Below are 10,125 nucleotides of genomic sequence, written 5' to 3'. Positions count from 1 at the left end.
AATAAGGTCTTGAGCTTTTGAAAGCTCGCCTCACACTCATTGAACCAATGAAAATCTACTACTTTCTAAGTCAGTCTATTCAATAGAGCTACAATACTAGATAATACATGTATGAAGCATTGGTAATACCCAACCAAACCCATAAAACTCTGAATCTCGATAAGGGAAGTTGGCCTGGTCCAGCCTCTGACTATCTTGATCTTGGACGAATCCACCCTAATACCCTCCTTAGACACCAGCTGTCCTATATATGCCATAGAATCAAGCTAAAAATCACATTTCGAGAACTTTGCATATAACTTCTGTTCCCTCTACTTCTGAAGCACCGACCTTAAATGACAAGCATGATCCTTCTCTATCTCGGAGTACACCAAAATATCATTAATGAAAACAATAATAAAAGAGTCTAAATATATCCTAAACAACCCATTCATCAACTTCGTGAACACTACTAGGGTATTAGTCAGTCCAAAAGACATAACTAAAAACTCCTAGTGGCTATACCGGGTCTAAAAAACTATCTTGGGAACATATGATGGCCTCATCCTCAACTGATGGTACCCAGATCTTAAGTCAATCTTAGATAACAAGGACGCTCCATGAAACATATCAAACAAATCATCAATGCGAGCAAGGGGATATTAGTTCTTGAGTGTCACCTTGTTAAACTGTCTATAATCAATGCACATCCTCATAGATCCATTTTTCTTTTTTACAAAGAGAATTGGTACCCCAAGGTGACATACAAGGGATAATAAACCCCTTACTTAATAGATCCTGAAACTGGTCCTTTAATTCCTTCAACTCTGTCGAAGCCATGCGAAAGGGGCAATGGAATTGGGCTTCGTGTATGGCTCCAAGTCGATAGCAAAGTCATTATTCTTATTTGGAGGAACTCCTAAAAAATCAATAGGGAATACATCAGTGAACTTCTTAACCACGGGAATAGACTCCATAGGAGGTGACTAGCACTAGTATCCTGAATAAAATCCAAATAGCACATACACCCTCTATCAATCAATCTCTGAGCACACATATAGGAAATGAACTTACAAGGATAAGAACCACTAGTGTCCTTCCACTTGATCCTTGGAACACCAGGTATCGCTAAGGTCGGAGTCTTAGCATAATAATCAAGAATAGCATGATAAGGATAAAGCCAATCCATACTCAATATCACATCAAAGTCTACCATCCCTATTGTAATCATGTCTACCCATGTGTTAAACCCAGCTAAAGATAGAAGACAGGATCAATACACTAGATCCACTACTAAAGGCTCACTCAGGGGTGTAGAAATATGTACAGGAATGGGCAAGCGATCATAAGTCAAATCAAATCTAGATGCAAAATAGGTAGACACATAGGAGAATATAGATCCAGGATAAAATAAAATAGATGTGGGTCAATGGAAAATAGGGACAATACCTGTAATAACTGCATTGGAAGCCTTAGCCTTGGGTCTTTTCGAAAAAGCATATCACTGAGCTCTTCTACTACCACCCACCTAAATTGTATCTCTACCTCACGGAACTACAACACCATTACCAAAGGCCCTACCACCTCTACCTATCTGAGATTTACCCTATTCTCTAGCCGGAAGCACTTAATCTCTCTCTAGAACCACTGAATAAGTGCATTGTGGCCCTAAATGAGTTCGTAGTAGGCACTAGTGCATCAAGTGACTCAGATCTCCATAACTAAAATATGACCTCGGGATAGAAGAATGTTGCGAAGGACCCGATGGAATACCATAACCACCTTGGCCCAAACTCTGAGATCCTCGAACTACCTACCCACTCTTGATTACTGACATAGAAGCATGAATAGGCCTCTGGTGCTGAAACTGGCTACCGCCTCTATGTGAACCCCTACCTCCAAATGAGGTACCTAAAAACTAACCACTAGAACAGACCCTCTTGGGGTCCCCAAATCCTCTCTAACCATCAATTCCTTCTCATTGGTGGTGCTCACAATGGACTGGAAGAAAGCCCCCTCACGGGTTGATCTAAACACATAAGACTGGATAGATAAGGTCAAACCCTTCACAAACCTACAGACTCTCTTTGACTCATCTGGGATCAATATTGTAGCATACCTCAACAACTAGCAAAAATGTACATCATACTTGACAACCAACATACCATTCTGAGTCAAACTCTCAAATCTCAATCTGCTCTCCTCTTGCATGCTCCAGGAGATGAAGTGATCCTCACAAGCACTAAGAATATCTCCCCACTTAACTGAAGAGGGTCCAATTGTTTTGGACCTCATGAATGTCCTCCACTACTCTCTAACTAACCCATGGAGTTGGAGTGCAACAAATTAAACACCCCGGGCATCAGCCATACTCACTGCCTCCAACATCTTATGAAATAATATTAAAAGGTCATGTATATCCTTGCTCTTACCACCCTGGAACTAAGGTGGTTCGCTGCTGATCTGATATAGTCATAACCATATATGGAGTAATCTGTGCACTAATAGCTAGTGCGGGAACCATTGGTGGTTGGCCTACCTGATCCTGAACCACTAGGACCTAATGTTGTCCTAGAGTCTGTGCTCTAACCCTAGTTTGTAAACCCTGTGGCGTATATGTCGCACCCTATGTGAAACTCTCCAACATATCCATTATCCTCAATAAGGTCACTTGAAGCAATTGTGCTGCGAGCTCTAGAGGAACCTGGTCCTGAACAATCTCAACATGTGGCTCTAGGAGGCCTCTCTAACATGACCTAGGGTAGGTGATGCTCCTCGGGAACATCCTCTACTCGTAACTGCTCCATGACCTCAGCCTCTCATTCATCCCCTACCTCTACCCATAGTCGGGGCCTTAATAATTACCTCGGAGATTGCCACCCCTCTAAAAGTAGATGTAGATCTGGTCCTCGACATCTGCCAAAACAACACATAATACTCAACACTACCGATAATGACTATACATGATAAGAAATAATGAATAAATGAAGTTTCCTAACATTTTTCATAGCCTTTTAAAGATAAGTACAGATGTCTCCGTACCGATCCTTGAAACTCTACTTAGACTTGGCTTGTACACGTGAGATCTATGAACCTAGGGATCTGATACCTTTTTTTCATGATCCGAACTCGGGTGTGATGTCACATGTCCTTTCCTACAGGACAAGTCAGCCTAAAACTCAACTATTACAAAAATAAAGAAAAAAACAATTTTAAAAAATAAATAATAATCAAAATTGAAAGTCTTTCAACTAAGTTAACCCCCAAAGATTGGTTATCACATGTATAAGCCGCTAAAATAAGACCAAAATGAAAAGTACAAGTCTTCGTATGTCTTCAACTCTCAAATAGAGTAAAGCATAAAAGTATAGGAAATTTGAGAGTTTGTTGAATTCTAATAGCTACCTCTCTCAGTCTCCTGGAATCCTTAGATGATCAAAAGGAACGGGTGATTGTAACACCCCATGTTATTCTAGCCTAGACATAATGTGAGAGCCATGAGAAAAGTTAAGAAAATAAACTGACCCAGTAGACCACAAGTGTCCTCTACGACCCGTAGAGAGTTCTACGATTCATAGGGATGACTCGTAGAACCTTCCAACACTTAGTAAAATTTTGGGTTACGAGAAGCCTTTCTACGACTGTCATTACAATTTGAAAGGATTCTTATGAGACTCATAGAACACTTTGACACTTAGACAAGATTTCATAACTTGAATGTCACTCCTACGAGTGATGTTGATGAGTCGTCGAAGAGTCTATGAGTAGTAGCAATGACCTGTAGAGAAACTTCAGAGACTCAGCTTTCTTAGAGTTTCAAAGACTTGCAGGATGATTCGTGTCTATGACTTGTCGATTTTGTTACAACTCATAGACACTGAGTCGTAGACCCCTTACCTTTTTCTAGACTTTTCCTATGATTGGATTCGTATGATTTGTCAAAGACCCTATGACTCATAGATAGCCAGAGGCGATTTTAATGAACGGTATTCTTATCCTTTCCCATTCTTCTCAAATCAAAACATCGATGTTTGAGACTACTTTGAGTCCCTTATTAGTATCCTAAATGCCAAAAGCTCTCACCAACACTTAGATTATTTGAGAGCAAGAATTGGAGAAAGAGAAAAAGGGCTAAGGTTTGAGTTCTTTAAGAGAGGTCTTCAAATTATCGGTTATTCTTTAATTTCAGGTATGTAAGGCTATTCACAGTGTTAGATTGAGTACATCCACCCCCCCCTATGTTTAAATTCTATCAATAAAGAGTTGAGTTAAGTTTTGGCCCTTGATTTTCTTAAGTTTCGAATGAGAAATTTCTTTGTTCATTGAGTTCTATGTAATTATGCATCGAGATTATTATTGATTCTACACCTTGAATTCTTGAGGTTTTTGTTCATGGTTTCATTCACATGAATCCTAGTTGAGTTGATGATCATTATAGTACCATGGATTTATAAATGAGTTGATAAGAATGATTTTCATACATTATATGAAGTATGATTTTAGCTGAGTCTATATATATCTAATTGAGGTTTGCAAGAGCAGGAGTATTGAGTCTAAATGAGTTGAGTTTCATAAGGGTTCGATGAGACTAAAAGAGTTGATTTGAATTTTAATGATTGACTGAGTATATGAGCATATTGAGTCTTGGGAGTAATATTGAATATCGATTTGGGTAAGAGTAAATAACAGCTCGAACCCCATAAACTACGTAGTCAGCATAGAATAGAGTTCATGCCTCTCAAGACCCAACATGATGGACTTTGATTGATTTTGGATCCACTGACTAGATCGTCCTTTGCCCTGGCATGGTATTGGACGGCTGCGGCAACGACAATTCTTATGCGTTGTATCATCACTAGCTCATAAGTGATGGTTTTGTCGGTTAGAAAAACTCTCCAAGAAGTAAAGTATTATATTTTTATATACTGAGTTACATTTACTTATGCATATCTTTTAAAAGCATTCTTTTGTACCTATTGCTTTCTTTAATAGGTTGAGTCATTTCACAGTAAATTCCTCGAGTTGAGTTGCATAATATTGGGTATTATTCCTTATGTTTATTTCCAACTATTTTATATACTTGTACATTTCATATACTGACACCATTTGGCCTGCATTGTTTTATGATGGAGATACAGGTGATAGGGTTCCTCAACTAACGAACTATTGAAGACTAAATCCGTTCAGTTTTTGGTGAGACCTCCTTGCATTCGGATGACTTCATTTTATTTCCTTAATTCATTGTTCTTTTGATAGTCATTTGAGTTAGTCTTGGAATTTTCTAGGCACCTTTCTAGTATTGAGTCAAAGGCTTCATGGACAAAGTAAGAGTTAAGATGGATGTATTCATTTAGAGTCTGCCTTTAAATCATAATCTTTTTATTGAGTTTGGGACCTTGAGTTATTTCATTCTTTAATCATTTTAATATACTATCTATTTATTGAGGATGAGGTTTCTAAATTCCCACTTGAGGTATTTGTTATTGAGTCTAGTCTTCTACTGATTAATTTGAATGAGTGACTGAAGCAAGTGGTTTACTTGGGCTAGCAATGTTCTCCAAGTGTCATCCATGACTAGGGTACCCTCTCGGGGCATGAGTGTGATCAAAGTCCAGGCTCAAAACCTATACAAGTGTAGAAAAAAGGGTGAGTACCAAACAATACGGTACCCAGCAAGCTAACTAGAAAAACTAATTACATCTAATACGATACACGAACTCTATTCCAACCCAATCGGACCTCCATTACTACAACCTAAAATCACTCCAACTAATGGTTCATACTAAACAGTTCAATAAAGTTTAAATCACAACTCAATATCACAAGATATAACGTACAAGTAGTCAAAGTCACATATAAGCATTAAGTCTATCACACACAGATATGCAAGAAATATATATGCACACTCAATGATCATGCAAGTGTGCAATTGCAGGAAAGTACCTTGGCTTTATAATTTTTGACTGAAAATGACCTCGGTCTCATAATTTTCCACCGGAATTGGCCTCAGCAATATAATCTCTAACTGAAATTGACCCCGGTCTCACAATCTTCCACTGGAAGTGACATCGGTAATATAATCTCTAATCAAAAATGACCTTGATCTCACAATGTTCTGCCGGAAGTAACCTCGGCAATACAATCTCTGACCGAAAATGACTTCGGTCTCATAATCATGTACATCTCATCACAGTGTTTCAGAACAAATCCAATCAACATGCTCACACAAGTAATGAGAAATAAATCAATTCAACAATCCACAATCATAATCAAACTATTAAAGTATTTCATCAAATACACATAGATAACTAGATCACGACATATAGTACTCAAATCTCCACAATAACACATATCATCTTTTATTAATCCCTTCAATCAATTTAGATTAGTTCATATCACATTTTCAACCATAACCCCATCCCTGTTACTCCCCACCAAATATACAAAAGGGAAATTCAGAATTCTAATAGATTCATAGAGTTTTAATAGTCCACTTGGCTTATTCAAAATGCGATCGATCAATCAACATGAGCCTCCCCCTTACGAATATACTCTGAATCATACAATCTATTCAAATGGTGTTTCACAATTAGAAACCAAGTCCAACGACACTAAGAACGCAAATTTTGAGAAATAACGGGTCAAAAGGCTCAAATTTTGTTTCCAGGAATAGGGTTTAAATCCAAAAAAAATTACCTGAAAACGTTCCTCTAAGCATTAGGAACTCTTACGTGAAAACCATTTCGAAAAATAACTAAAATCAGGTCTCACCATTTAAAAAATTTCTCAAAGTTCTTAGAAAACGGCCATTTTTACCAAATAAAATCCTCAAATTCATGTTGAAATCAACAATTAATAACTAAAAAATAACGAAGTGGAATTAAAATTACTTACCCAATGAAATTCCATGAAAATTTCCTCTCCAAATTGCCCTTACCGAGCTCCAAAGTTCAAATATGATGGAAATAACACAAACCCACCAAAACCCTTTTTAGATGTCACTTAAGGGACTGAGGTTTGGCTTAAGCGGACCTCGCTCTCACGATCAATTGGTCTCTTTCGCGACCCCTACCTCGCCGCTAAAGCAAGTCATTTATCGCTTTCGCGACTCCCTCACCCCACACTGACCTTCGCTTAAGCGAGCGTCACGATCGCGAGGTGTACACTAGTGGGGAATAATCACAGCAACTCCAAGTCTCAAAAGTCTCCAAAATAATCCTCGGAATTCATTCGGAATCCCGTGCACAAAAATTATATATGCATCCCTACTAAATTCAACATTCTGGACTTAACGGAACTATCAGAATTTGATTTAGAGGTCTCCTTGACCTAGAATCAAAAAAGTTGCAACTAGACCAACTTTATGCCTCAAAAGACCAAAACGCCATCGCGGCTTCAAAAAAATACACAAGAGCTTTTTCTAGGCCTAAAATCACCCTTCGAATCCAACGGACATGTAAGAATTTGATTCCGAGCATCCAATCCCCAAATATTGACCAAAGTCAACCCTATGGCCAAAATCTCAAAAAATTCAAACTCAACACCTCAAATCCATGATGTAACCCCGAATTTGATTCCGTCAATTTTACTTGACCAATTTCAATATTTCAGAACTAATGGAGTTGACGAAATTTCGTTCTGAGATCCGAAACTCCAAATGATCTCAAATACCACTTTTGAGTCATTCAAACCTTTAAAACTCAAAGTTTACCAAAAACTCAACTTTTTAAGAAAAATCATGAAACCGAGTTCAAATAACAATCAAATATGACTCGAAAAAACTATCGAGAGGGGTAAAATGGTTATTTTATGAAATTTATCAAAAATGACCTTCAGGGTCATTATAGAAACACAACTAACTTGGAGTTGACTATTTAGACTAGACAGTTTGCATGTCAATAGTGTAACAAGCACACATGATGTAAATGACAGATAATACACGAGAAAAATAAAAATAATAAACTAATAGTGTAAAAGAAATTTAACATTATCATCAATGTATTACATGTTTTATGGCATGTAACATGCCATATTTTCCAATATATTGTTCAGATTTTGATGGATGGCCATACGTAATTATTTTTAATAACTTTTACTCTATTAGTGCAACAAAAAGTCAAACTTTGTAGCATAACATTTGCATGATTTCGAATCATGTCCCAAGCATTAGCAATATGGGGATAGCCTGTAACAGGCGCACCAATGGCAAAATGGAACATATAAATTCCCCCAACCATTGTATGAATCATATGAATATTACCACTTTGAATTAATGGATTCCAATGATTTCTCATCGAACTCATTCACTCGCGCTTCATCAAAAAATTCAAGTTTTTTCTTGCAATGCCAAAGGTGAAACCCTAAAACACACCATAGAAAAACTTCTAGGGACCATAATTTTGAACTTTTTATCCATTGATATTAAGTCCTTCAAAATGCTTAGCCATTTTGATATGGCTTCTTATGAAATTTTGAAGGTTGACAACACTATGACATCTTAAGAAAAGTCATAATTTCAATGCTCTGAACCTTCGACTTAAATTAATTTGTCAATTTTTATAATCCACCACTTGTTGTAGAAGCAAATGATCAACCTGTTAATGAGTCCAAAAAACCGGAGCTAATAGTTCGAACATAATTAAGTTTAATGTAAATAACCACTAAAACTTATAAATATTCCATTACGTTTTTTTAAAATTCAATTAATCTAACTAGTTTTAAAAACTTTAAAGGTTGAATAGATCATGCTTTAATCATAGATTAGCGTCTACCTGACGGGAGTCGCTAATTTAGTTTCTCAAGTGACAAGGATTTCATGAGTGAATCGGGATCTTTCACTCAAAGGAAACAACAATCCAACAAAGAAAATAACCACTTGTGCGCATTTAGACTAAAAGAATTAATTTGCATTTTCAACGCCATCAAGAAAATGTTGAAATTATAGACATATGCATGCACTTCCTGCATCAATGTATAATTATTCAAGGTAGGATATGAAAAAATTATATGATCTCTCTAATAATTTATGTTCTTAATGAGATAGTCATACAATACCCAAATTCTATATTCTTTAGCGATTTCACAGAGTGGATGCAATGGATCAACAATAGTTGTTGAAGTAGTTCCAATAGTTGCACACAAGAATAAGGGTATTAATCCAACTTTTATATCTTTTTGAATAGCTCCACGTAATGATTCTGGACAGAAGGCAAACTGAGCAGCCTTTGTTGTTAGGATAGCGCAAAAATTTTCTGGTCTAATCCAAGATGTCTTAATAGACTTTTGAAAAGAAGAATGAGTTTGATCAGATGCACAACATTTGATCTCTTGAAGCAACATTAATAGTACATAGCATTGCTTCACAAGTTATACCTATTGCAAATAGTAAAGGGATGGTTTGATTGTTGGTTAGTAAAAGAGTTATTCATGTATCAAAAATAGCTTAGCTAGTATACTGCATGTTTGGTAGTATTTTAGCTGCTTTGTACAAATTTCAGCATATTAAGTATGGTGTTAAGTATAAATTTGTATGGACTATGAGTCAGTTTTTGTGTTATATTATGTGCAGTAGAAGACATTATAAATTATACAAGGTAATAAAACATAAATAAAAAAAATACGAAAATGATAAATTTACCAATTGTCATTCCACACTTAAATTTGTGGGCAATTACATTTATATTTTGATATGTATGTCTAACTATAATTATTTGGTGTGTAATTTAGAAAAAAAAATCATATTAGCAGAAAGTCAACATCAATTGTAAACAATTTAAATTAAACTAAGAGTAAAGATAGAAGATGAATACGATTAACGGTGTCAAATAGGCGGGTTGGGTTGAAATCGAAGAGATTAAAATGAGTTGAACTAGAAATCAGGCTGGATCATGACCCGTCCAAATTTACTTTGGGCTAAAAATTGAGTTGGATCATGATCCGTTTTATCTCAATAATATTAACATAATGCTATATACCTTTCGTAACTACAATTTGAAATCTAACTAAACAAAAAGTTAATTTTAAAGTGGAAAGTCATCAGTTCCAAACATTATACCAACCAAATAAATATATACTTAAATGACTCACTCAGCAAGTATTCTATGAAAAAAATACAGTTTCATATCATTCGATTAGTTTGCTTCCAAA

At 36.2% G+C, this 10,125-nt stretch overlaps 1 pseudogene; it reads right to left on the bottom strand.

The window, feature by feature from the left end:
* Positions 1 to 800: 800 nt before the first annotated feature.
* LOC129894830 (phenylacetaldehyde synthase-like) lies at positions 801 to 9,318 on the bottom strand (annotated as a pseudogene).
* Positions 9,319 to 10,125: the final 807 nt, after the last annotated feature.

This window comes from Solanum dulcamara, chromosome 7, assembly GCF_947179165.1.
Source record: "Solanum dulcamara chromosome 7, daSolDulc1.2, whole genome shotgun sequence".
Lineage (NCBI taxonomy): Eukaryota > Viridiplantae > Streptophyta > Magnoliopsida > Solanales > Solanaceae > Solanum > Solanum dulcamara.
The sequence above is the reverse complement of the archived record's forward strand: the minus strand, read 5'-3'. Positions and strand labels throughout refer to the sequence as shown.